The sequence below is a fragment of the Gallinula chloropus genome, assembly GCF_964237585.1.
Source record: "Gallinula chloropus genome assembly, contig: HAP1_SCAFFOLD_60, whole genome shotgun sequence".
NCBI classification, from domain to species: domain Eukaryota; kingdom Metazoa; phylum Chordata; class Aves; order Gruiformes; family Rallidae; genus Gallinula; species Gallinula chloropus.
In genome coordinates this window covers 75,696-85,772 of record NW_028168317.1, presented here as the reverse complement: position 1 = coordinate 85,772, position 10,077 = coordinate 75,696, and the positions used below count along the sequence as shown (strand labels likewise).

At 52.5% G+C, this 10,077-nt stretch overlaps 1 pseudogene across 1 annotated transcript; it reads left to right on the top strand.

Annotated features, from left to right (window-relative positions):
- Positions 1–870: 870 nt before the first annotated feature.
- LOC311204316 (olfactory receptor 14A16-like) lies at positions 871–1,807 on the top strand (annotated as a pseudogene). Its single transcript has one exon. The product of its transcript is annotated as an olfactory receptor 14A16-like (transcript).
- Positions 1,808–10,077: the final 8,270 nt, after the last annotated feature.

Below are 10,077 nucleotides of genomic sequence, written 5' to 3'. Positions count from 1 at the left end.
TCCCAGACATCCTCTGCAGTGCAGACACTTTCCCACACAGACCCCCTGGTTTCTGCCTCCCAGCACAGACTCTGCACCTGGGAGTCCAGGGTTTCAGACTGAGTCATCTCATTGGCAGCCCAGCCCATGTTGAGGACAAATCCCTGAGTGCCTGTCTGTCCATCCCTCTCTTTCCAGGCCTGGCTAGAGCATTTCTTGCTGTTTCCCCTCCTGTCCTTGCTGCCTTCGTCCCACCGTTACCTGGGGCTCTGGGCATGTCCATTGGAGGTCCTGGCAGTGAGCTGACCCTCACTTCAAGATCCCCATCTGTAGGACTGAGAACTGGATTCCTCATCTTTCTGTGGGGTCCAGTTTCTTCTACAGGGAACACCAGAGAGTCCAGCACTGGGCAGCTGAGACCAGGGATGATAGACAGAGCAGCTCTCCCCACTCTGCACTCAGGGGAAGGTTTCACTGGCACTGCAGCAGCAATGTCAGGGAGTCCTGACAGAAGAAACACTCCTCAGGAACAGTCAGGAGAAAACCAAAGCTCCAAAGCTCTGCTCTGCCCTCGGGTGAAACTGGAGTGACAGTGCTGAAAAGCTCATTCCTATCCACAGGGGATTTAGTCTGAGATCACACCATCCTTCTATTTACTGACTGCTGCCAGGCAGGACTGAGTTCTCTAGAGCCCACAGCCAGCCCTCCTCCCAGCAGTGGCACACTCAAAGCAAGCAGAAAGCAGACCTCCCAAAAGGGACTTGACAAAACTTGGCCTCCTGAATACAAAGAGTCAATGTGAATTGGAAGAGGTTGTCCTCAAAGAAGAGTTCCCTTACTTCTCACTGTCTGTTCTTTCTTTGGACAGGTCTCCACACTTGATGTCAGCAGATGTCCAACAGCAGCTCCATCAGCCAGTTCCTCCTCCTGCCCTTTGCAGACACACGGGAGCTGCAGCTCCTGCACTTCTGCCTCTTCCTGGGCATCTACCTGGCTGCTCTCCTGGGCAATGGCCTCATCATCATCACCATAGCCTGTGACCACCACCTCCACACCCCCATGTACTTCTTCCTCCTCAACCTCTCCATGGTTGGTCTTGGCTACATCTCTACAACTGTTCCCAAAGCCATGGCCAATTCCTTGAGGGACACCAGGGCAATCTCATTCTTGGGATGCGCTGCACAGCTCTTCTTCATTTTCTTCTATGCTGGTGCAGAGTTTTCCCTTCTCACTGTCATGGCCTATGACCGCTACGTTGCCATCTGCCACCCCCTGCACTACGGGACCCTCCTGGGCAGCAGAGCTTGTGTCCACATGGCAGCAGCTGCCTGGGGCAGTGGGTTTCTCCATGCTGTGCTGCACACAGCCAATACATTTTCACTGCCCCTCTGCCATGGCAATGCCCTTGACCAGTTCTTCTGTGAAATCCCCCAGATCCTCAAGCTCTCTTGCTCAGATGCCTACCTCAGGGAAACTGGACTCGTTGTGGTCAGTGTCTGTTTATTTTTTGGGTGTTTTGTGTTCATCGTGGTGTCCTATGTGCAGATCTTCAGGGCTGTGCTGAGGATCCCCTCGCAGCAGGGATGGCACAAAGCCTTTTCCACCTGCCTCCCTCACCTGGCTGTGGTCTCCCTGTTTATCAGCACCTCTATGTTTGCCTACCTAAAGCCCCCCTCAATCTCCTCCCCATTGCTTGACCTGGTGGTGGCTGTTCTGTACTCGGAGGTGCCTCCAGCCGTGAACCCCCTTCCTCTACAGCATGAGGAACCAGGAGCTGAAAGATGCACTGAGGAAACTGACTCAGTCAATTGCCTTTCAGCAACCATAAGCTGCCCATGTCTCTCCAGTAGTGACTGCCAATGCAACTGGGAAACCACTTGTGCTTTTGACATTTTTTCAGTGGGTCATCAGATTTGCCCAGAAGTGTCTGAAGTTCCTCCACTGATTGAGACACATGATGCAAAACTGTGTCATCCAGAGGTTTTTGGATATGTCCCTGGCACGATGGCACATCTGGCCTCCCTTTCCACATCTCCCTGGGTGTATCCTTAGTGACAATGTCTGGAAGGCTGGATGGGCTTCCATAGCTGAGTTTAGTCCAACAGATCTAATGCCAGTCAGCTTCAGGATGGAGCTGTGACTGGACCAAGGCTGAGCCAACCAGTGGAGGATGATGGTGGAACTCATATCCACCTACAGCCCTAATGCTGGAGCTGGTGGAGGCATCCAAAGGAAGCCATGACACTGTGGAAAACCATGACCCTCTGCTAGAATAGCCTCCTGTCTGAACCTGTCAAACCATGGGGAGAGGAGCCCATGCTGGAGCAAGTTTCCTACAGGACACAGGACTTGTGATCCTGGGGGGGACCCATGCATGAGCAGTGTGTTCCTGAAGATCTGCAACCCGTGGGAGGGACACTCGCTGGGGCAGTTTGTGAAGTACTGTAGCCAATGGGAAGAACTCACATTTGGAGAAGTTCATGGAGGAATTTCTCTTGTGAGAAATACCCCGTGTTGGAGCAGGGGGAGAGTGTGAGGACTCCTTCCCCTCAGGACAAAGGAGTGGCAAAGGTGGCGGGGGATTAACTGACCACAACCCCCATTCCCCATCTAAGGGGGAGAAGGTAGAAAACTTGGGAGTAAAATTGTGTCTACAAAGAATGGAGAGGTAGAGGAAGCTGTTTTAAGATTTAATTCTTATTATCCTACTCTCATCTAAGTGGTAATAAATTCAAATTTCTCCCAAGTTGAATCTGTTTTGCCCATGACAGGAGGTGGTTATTGATCTCTCCCTGTCCTTATTGACCCACAAGTCCTTCCTTATGTCTCCCTTGTCCATCTGAGGAGCGGGAGTGACAAAGCAGCTTTGGTGGGCACCTGACATCCAGTCAGATTGAAGCCACCACGTCTCACCTCATCCACACAGCCAGTCATGGCATCATAGATGGCAACATTCCAGTCATGTGAGCTATCCAACCATGTCTCCGTAATGGTCTTCAAACCGCACACAGACTTGCAGATCCCCCTGTTCACTCCCCATGCTGTGTGCTTTGGTGTACAGGCGTTTCACAGAGGCAATCGAGCATGCAGGTCTCCCTGGAAGGGTGCAAGTAGGTCCACCATGGCCATACACACCCTTGAGATGGTTGGCTTTCTGGTTCCCATCTTGAGGCAGCGAAGGAACAGGCTGCTGTGGCTGGCCTGGCTTATTCCTTGGTTGGATGCAATGGCACGAGCATTGACACTTTGCACCCCAGCCCCCGAGTCCTTCAGCTACAGCCAGCCCATTTCCAAAGATTCCCCTGCCTCTTCCAGACAGATGGATCCTATCCCACTCTAAAAGGTCAGAGTCATCCAATAATATTCTGTTGTCGTTCCACTGAGACAGGAGATGTGTTTCAGGTGAAATGGTAATACTTGAGCAAAACTCCTTTGTCTGGCTCAAGAATGCCACAAACAGGTTTTGGCAATGTTAAGCCCATCTCAGCAGAGACAACCCATGGGGAGCTGTGTAGATAGCTCAGACTTGAGTTGTCCTGTAAAACGAGATTAATCAGGGCACTGCTGCATAATTCAATGAACCGAAACCTGGGCTGGGCCTTGAGTTCCTTCAGCAAATGATATGCCCTGAGTCCCAGTCAAGCCCCACTATTCATCTGCCTGAGCAGTGAGATAAGCAGAGAGGGGATGGATGCCTTGTCCCTGGAGGTATTCAAGGCCAGGCTGGATGGGGCCCTGGGCAACCTTGTGTAGCTCCAGGCCTGGAGGTTGGTGGCCCTGCCTGTGGCAGGGGGTTGGAGCTCTGGGACCCTTAGGGTCCCTTCCAACCCAGAGCACTCTATGATTCTATAAGGGCAGCATTTGAGGGTCCCCATTTGGCTTCAATGGGCCCAGACAAAACAAATATGCAACAATTAAGGGCTATGTAAGATAATTGAGTGAGCTAATAAATATTATTGGGAAGCAGGAACTTGCCAGACATGCAATGTGTGAATAAGGTGCTTCAGTTGAGCCTATAAACCTTGGAAGTACCTAATCCATAGGTAAACAAGAGAGGGACTTCAGATGGGAACAAGATATAAAAATGCTGCAGACTCTGCCCACGGGTGTGCCTACTTTGCTAGGTCTTTGCTCTGGCAAGAAGGTTTAATAAATTACTGCTTCACTAGTCCGTCTGCCGCGAGTCCTTTCTTTAGGACCTTTGGCATTCCTCACAGTAGCAGAAATAGATCAATAAACAAACCTGTATTGGAATCAGGTATGGCCTGTTGCACTACTCAGGGTACGAGTGAAGCCTGGGGCCAAGGGAAATTTAAGCCCTGATGAGATACTACGTGGATGACCACAGGAAGCTTCGGGCCAGACACACTGAAATGAGGCATCTTCCCTTTGGGGTTTTGCAGTTTGGCTTCTGGACACTCCAGGTTGACGTCTGGGACCTCAACGTCTATTATCAGCCCCTTGATGTTGACATCAGGTCCTTTCAAGTCACCTACCTTCATCAGGGCAACATCCACCTCTCCCTTCGCTTTGTGTCCCTTCAGGTTCCAACAGACGTCCAGCATGGACAACTTCAGCCCCTTGAGATTCAGCTTCGGCATCTTAAATTTGGGGCCTTTTATTTTCCTTCTGGACATTCCAAGTCCACCTCAGGCACATCCACACCCACTTTGGGACCTTCCACGTCTATTTTAGGGCCTTTCAGATCTCCAGAGACCTTCAGGACCCCAAATATAAAGTAGAGGCCCTACATTAATTAGGAGATTCTGCCTTTCAGAATTACACAATATCTCTGTGAAAACAGTCAAAATCCATTAATAAATGTGTATTAGGGACCAGAGCTGAAGGTTTAGACTGCCCCATACATGCCTTTGGTGCTGGAAATTGGGTTTTTATTAAAATTTTTGAGGGAAAGGTGGGATGGACCATACCAGGTGTTGCTAACAACTTCCACAGCCATTGAGGTACAAGACCGACCTACCTGAGTGAAGAGTCTCCCAGGAGAGCAATGGACTTCTGAACCCCAAGGGTTTTTTGAAGTAGAAAAAGGGGGAATTGAGATAAAGAAATTGGCAAAGCCTAAATTAAGTGATTTTATACAACCTTAAAGTTATTTAATAAAAAGAGCTGCATAGTAACACCCTCTGGCTCTTCTGCTGCTCCATGTCTGGCTCCCTGTCCCTTATCCCTCCCTCACCCCTTCCCCTCTGTCCCTCTGGCCTGCTCCCTGGCCCATGTCCCTCTTGCTCTGCTCTCTTCCCCCTTTTCTCTCACATTGCCCCCCATGCCACTTCCTCGCTCTGCCTGTTTCTCTCTGCCCTTTCCTGCCCTTGGCCCTTTCCCTTTCCTTTCCTTCTCTCCCTCTCTTTCTCCCTCTCTTCCTCTCCTCCACTCTTCTGATACTTTCTCCTCCTGTCAGTGTAGTGCTTCATCCATGTTCTCTTCCTCTACCTTCTCCTCCTCTTTGGCCACTGTTCCTTTTCCCCTCCCATTTCTTTTTCCAACTCAGCATCCTAGAAACCCTTTTCCTGAAGCAGTGGCATGTGTGTGATGACAGAGATCTTTTTCCATTCACATACACAGAGGGACAAGACTGAGATTACACAGAGAGATTGTCAAGAAAAGCTTTATGGAGAACATTTGGGAAAAAAAGACCAGTCACTGTCGTCTGAAGTCTCCAATGTCATCGGGTGGTGCCTCATCAGAGACTTCTTCAACAAGGTTGGAGGGGACGAATCCTCTGGTGCCGTCTGTCAGCTCGCCCACATACCACCCGTCTTCATCCACATCTCCATAGATGTAAACATACTGTCCAGCAACGAGAGGAAGCTCCAGCTCAGGCCGCTGGTTGGGACCCTGGAAAGGGTCGTAGCTGTATCGAGCTACAAAGGCTCGAAGCTTGAACGGTTGTTTCCTCATGGCCTCCAGGAGGATGGAGTCCTTGTCGCAGGGAGCCTGGTGCTGCCTGGAATTGATACAGCTGGATGTTTCCAGCTGTTCCCATTCCTGGTACAGCTTCTGGTGTCCATTTTGCATGCCCAACAGGACATTCAGGTCAACCAAGCAGGCTTGAAAGCCCTGCAGGATTTTTCTGTATTGCCTGAGTAGCTCAGCCTCAGACCTCCACAAACGCCTGCCTTTCCTCGGAAGCAAGAACATTGTCCCCTTTGGCTCCTTCTGCAGCTGTGGGCTCCTGTCCACCACTTCTCTCTTGGCTTCCAGTTTCCACTGGGCCTCTTCAGGCTGGGTGGGAACACAGATGTTTCCTTGGGTGGCAGAGTCTGGCTCCCCTGACACTGGTGTGAGTTGCCCAGGCTCTCCCATTTCTCCATCCTGCTGCTGAGGAACTGGTGCCGTGCAGAGTTCCTCAGCGGAGCTGTGGATGGACCGTGGCACTGGAGTATTGCCCAGGTGATCCATGGTCTGCTCCAGGTGCCTGGACTTTTCATCCAGCTTCATGGCAAGGGCAGCGAGTTTAGCCCTTGTCTGCTGCAGCTCCTCTACCTCCTTGCCTGCTTCTGGAGAGCCATCCTTTCTCAGCTGGGTGGTCTTCATCTCAATGGCCCTCCCTTCCTTCTCCAGGTCTTGGAGAAGTCGCTGCAGGCAGCTCTTCTTCTCCAGCAGACGGCTGCGTATGCTGCCAGGCAGCGCCAGTTCTTCCCCCTCTGGCACCTGGATCTGAGCATCTGCCACAGCCTTGCCTGGTGTGAGGTGTCCAGGGTTCTGGCTTTCCAGCAGACTCTTCTGTGGGGCTGCCAGGGCCTGGGGCTCCTTTCTGCCAGAGGAGCAGGAGCTCTGCTCCTCCGCATCTCCATGCTGCCCAGAAGGGTCTTTGGGCTGGGCTGTGCCAGGGGAGGTGAGCAGCTCACCCTCCAAGCGCTGCAGAAATGACGTGAAGAGCTCCCTCTCCAGCCGCAGCTGGTTCTGGAGGATGCGGATACGGGCGGGCTGGTTGCCATCCCTCTCCCAGTGGAGCTGGCTGATGACATCCCGCAGCTTGCTGAGGGCCTCCCTCCTGCCCCTGATGGGCCTCCCCATCTCCTCAGCCAGGGCCTGCTGCAGGTGGTGAGCCCGGCGAGTGGCAGTGCTGCACTCCTGCTGCAGCAGCGCCTGTGTCTGGCGGAGCTCAGCCTCCTTCCAGCGCTGCAGCTGGCGGGTCTCTGCCACCCGCTGCTGCTGGTCCAGCTCCTGCAGCTGGTGCTCTGACAGAACCCGTCGCTGCTCCCACTGGGACTCGAGCCGTTCCACCAGCACCTGCCTCTCCCTGGCCAAAGCCGCCTTCAGCTCCCGGGTTTCGGCAGCGAAGCGGCGGCGCTGCTCTTGGTTGCGGAGCCGCTCCTGCTTCAGCTCAGCCTTCAGAGCTTCCAGTTCCCTCCTCTGCTGCTCCTCGTTCTGAGCAAGGCTGCCGGGGGCTTGCGCTGGGCTGCGGCGGGCCGAGGCACAGCTTCGTGCCACCAGCCCCTGGCCCACGGCTCTGCCTGTCATGGTGTCGGCTCCCAAAGGCTACTGCCAAAGGTCACCTACAGCTGCGTGTGCTGGGTCTGCGAGGGGCTGCAGCCCCCTGACCCTGCGGCTGCCGCTACTTCTGTCACGGTGCAGAAGCAGAGACTGACTCTGCCTGAGCCGGGGTGGCCTCTATATAGGTGTCCTGGTGCTGAGGTCACAATGAAGGGGCGGGGCAGTATGTCCGTATAAGGACAGCATCACCTTATATGGTCTGTCCCTGTAAGGCCATCCTGCCCCGCCCCTCAGCACACCGAGGGGGCGTGGCATCCTACAGAAGGGATGGCTTCCACCACATGCCCAAGAGAACTTGACCAAGGCACCTCTTGGGTACCGGTGGCTTTGCTGCCAGACAAAACCAGACCAAGCTGGCTGGAAGCGCCATTCTCTCCTCTTCACCTGGGGTTTGTTGTGGGGTTTTGGGGAGGGGTGTGTTTGTTGTCACACGGGTACAAACCCTGCATGAGTTGTGGCATATACCTTCTCTAGTCTCTCTCTAGAGCAGAGGGATGCCTTCTCCTTGGAGCTGGGATACTGCTCTGGAGAGGTGAGGAGTAGGGCAGGTTGTCTGTGGAGTTGCTGGACCAGTTTCTCCACTGGTGAGGCGAGGGAAGGAGCAAGATTCTTTTCCTGTTGTTGGAGTCTGACTGCCAGTTCATTCCATGCTGGTGCTGCTTGGCTTTCCAGTCTGTTCTTGCCAGTGCCTTGGCGTACAGGGATGGTGGCTTTGTGCACCCTTACGCCCCGTGGCTTGGGTCCATTGGGCTTCATCAGGATGGGTGGGAAACTGCGCCTTGTCCGGGTTGTAATAAAGCATCTCTGGCACAGCTCATTGTCTCAGGTACTGGATCGCTTTCTCCACGGCAAGCCATTGGATTGGCTGACATAGAACATCTTCACCAAAGGGATGCCTTTCCCTCACACTTGAAGTGAGCCTCCTCCAAAAGCTGAAGAGATTTTGACTTTTTCCCAGTCGCCTTCTCAGTTCCTCCTTCCTTATCCAGGGATCCCAGCTGCTTGGCCTCCCTGTCGGATGATTCCAGGCTACTGGCCTCCATATCCCAGCATTGGAGCAGCCAAGTGGGAATGTCCTCACCTGAAAGGTGGAAGGAATCCTCTCAAATACTGATTCAATGAAATGCAGTAATGCTGAGTAGATTCATAGAGATGTAGCTTAGGAGACAATTAATTAATATCACTTTAATATAAGAAAAATTTGTGTGTTTTGAGAATAGATCTGGTTTGGATGTTAGTAGAATATGGCTGTAGCTGTGTGAGCTCTTTTGTGAGAGCAGCTACAGAATTTAACCCAAACAGTGTAACAGTCTTGAAGATAAAGACAGGGGAGACATAAATGAGACCAATGACCAATTATCAGCTATAAAGGGCTATTAATGAGTTTGTGCAGGAATGAGTTTTAGAAACTATGGAGAAAACCGTAAAGAACATGTGCTGAGAGAGAGGAAGACATCCAGCCTTCACCCCTGAAGACCACCAGAAGACCCCCTAAGTGTCCCCGAGTGTGCTCTATCTGGGAGGAGTGAATGTGAATGACTTCCTGGAAACAATTTGCATGACCCTGTCTTTTCTTAGAAATTCGAATGAATTGGAGCTTTGGTTTTCTCCTGACTGTTCCTGAGGAGTGTTTCTTCTGTCAGGACTCCCTGACATTGCTGCTGCAGTGCCAGTGAAACCTTCCCCTGAGTGCAGAGTGGGGAGAGCTGCTCTGTCTATCATCCCTGGTCTCAGCTGCCCAGTGCTGGACTCTCTGGTGTTCCCTGTAGAAGAAACTGGACCCCACAGAAAGATGAGAAATCCAGTTCTCAGTCCTACAGATGGGGATCTTGAAGTGAGGGTCAGCTCAGTGCCAGGACCTCCAATGGACATGCCCAGAGCCCCAGGTAATGGTGGGACGAAGGCAGCAAGGACAGGAGGGGAAACAGCAAGAAATGCTCTAGCCAGGCCTGGAAAGAGAGGGATGGACAGACAGGCACTCAGGGATTTGTCCTCAACATGGGCTGGGCTGCCAATGAGATGACTCAGTCTGAAACCCTGGACTCCCAGGTGCAGAGTCTGTGCTGGGAGGCAGAAACCAGGGGGTCTGTGTGGGAAAGTGTCTGCACTGCAGAGGATGTCTGGGAGGTACCAAATCCCCACTAGTACAGCGTTTCTGGGAGCAGCTCCTTCTCCCTGACAATGTCTCTGCTGCCTGGAGCTGTCCCTGCAGCTGCTTCTCTTTGCCCATGTCACCTCCTGCTCTGTGCTCTCAGACCTCATCCCACCTGCCCTGTGCTCAGCTCTGCACTGTATACCTCTCCTGGCATCAGGGTACTGCCCCAGGGAACCTCTCTGTGTGTGCAGGGCTCAGGAGATGCTCTGACAAGTCCTAATGACCAATGAGTTTGCACTGCCTGCTGCAAATGTATCAAGAAAAGCTCATCTTCCCACCCAGACCACAAAAGCACAAAATTCAAAGCAAAGTCTCTTTCCCTGGAGTGTAAAATGTATCCTTGGTGTTCTTCAAAAGTCCCTGGGAAGTTCTCAGGGATCAGCTGGAGCTGGGAGCAAATGTGTTGTACACAGCACACTTTGACA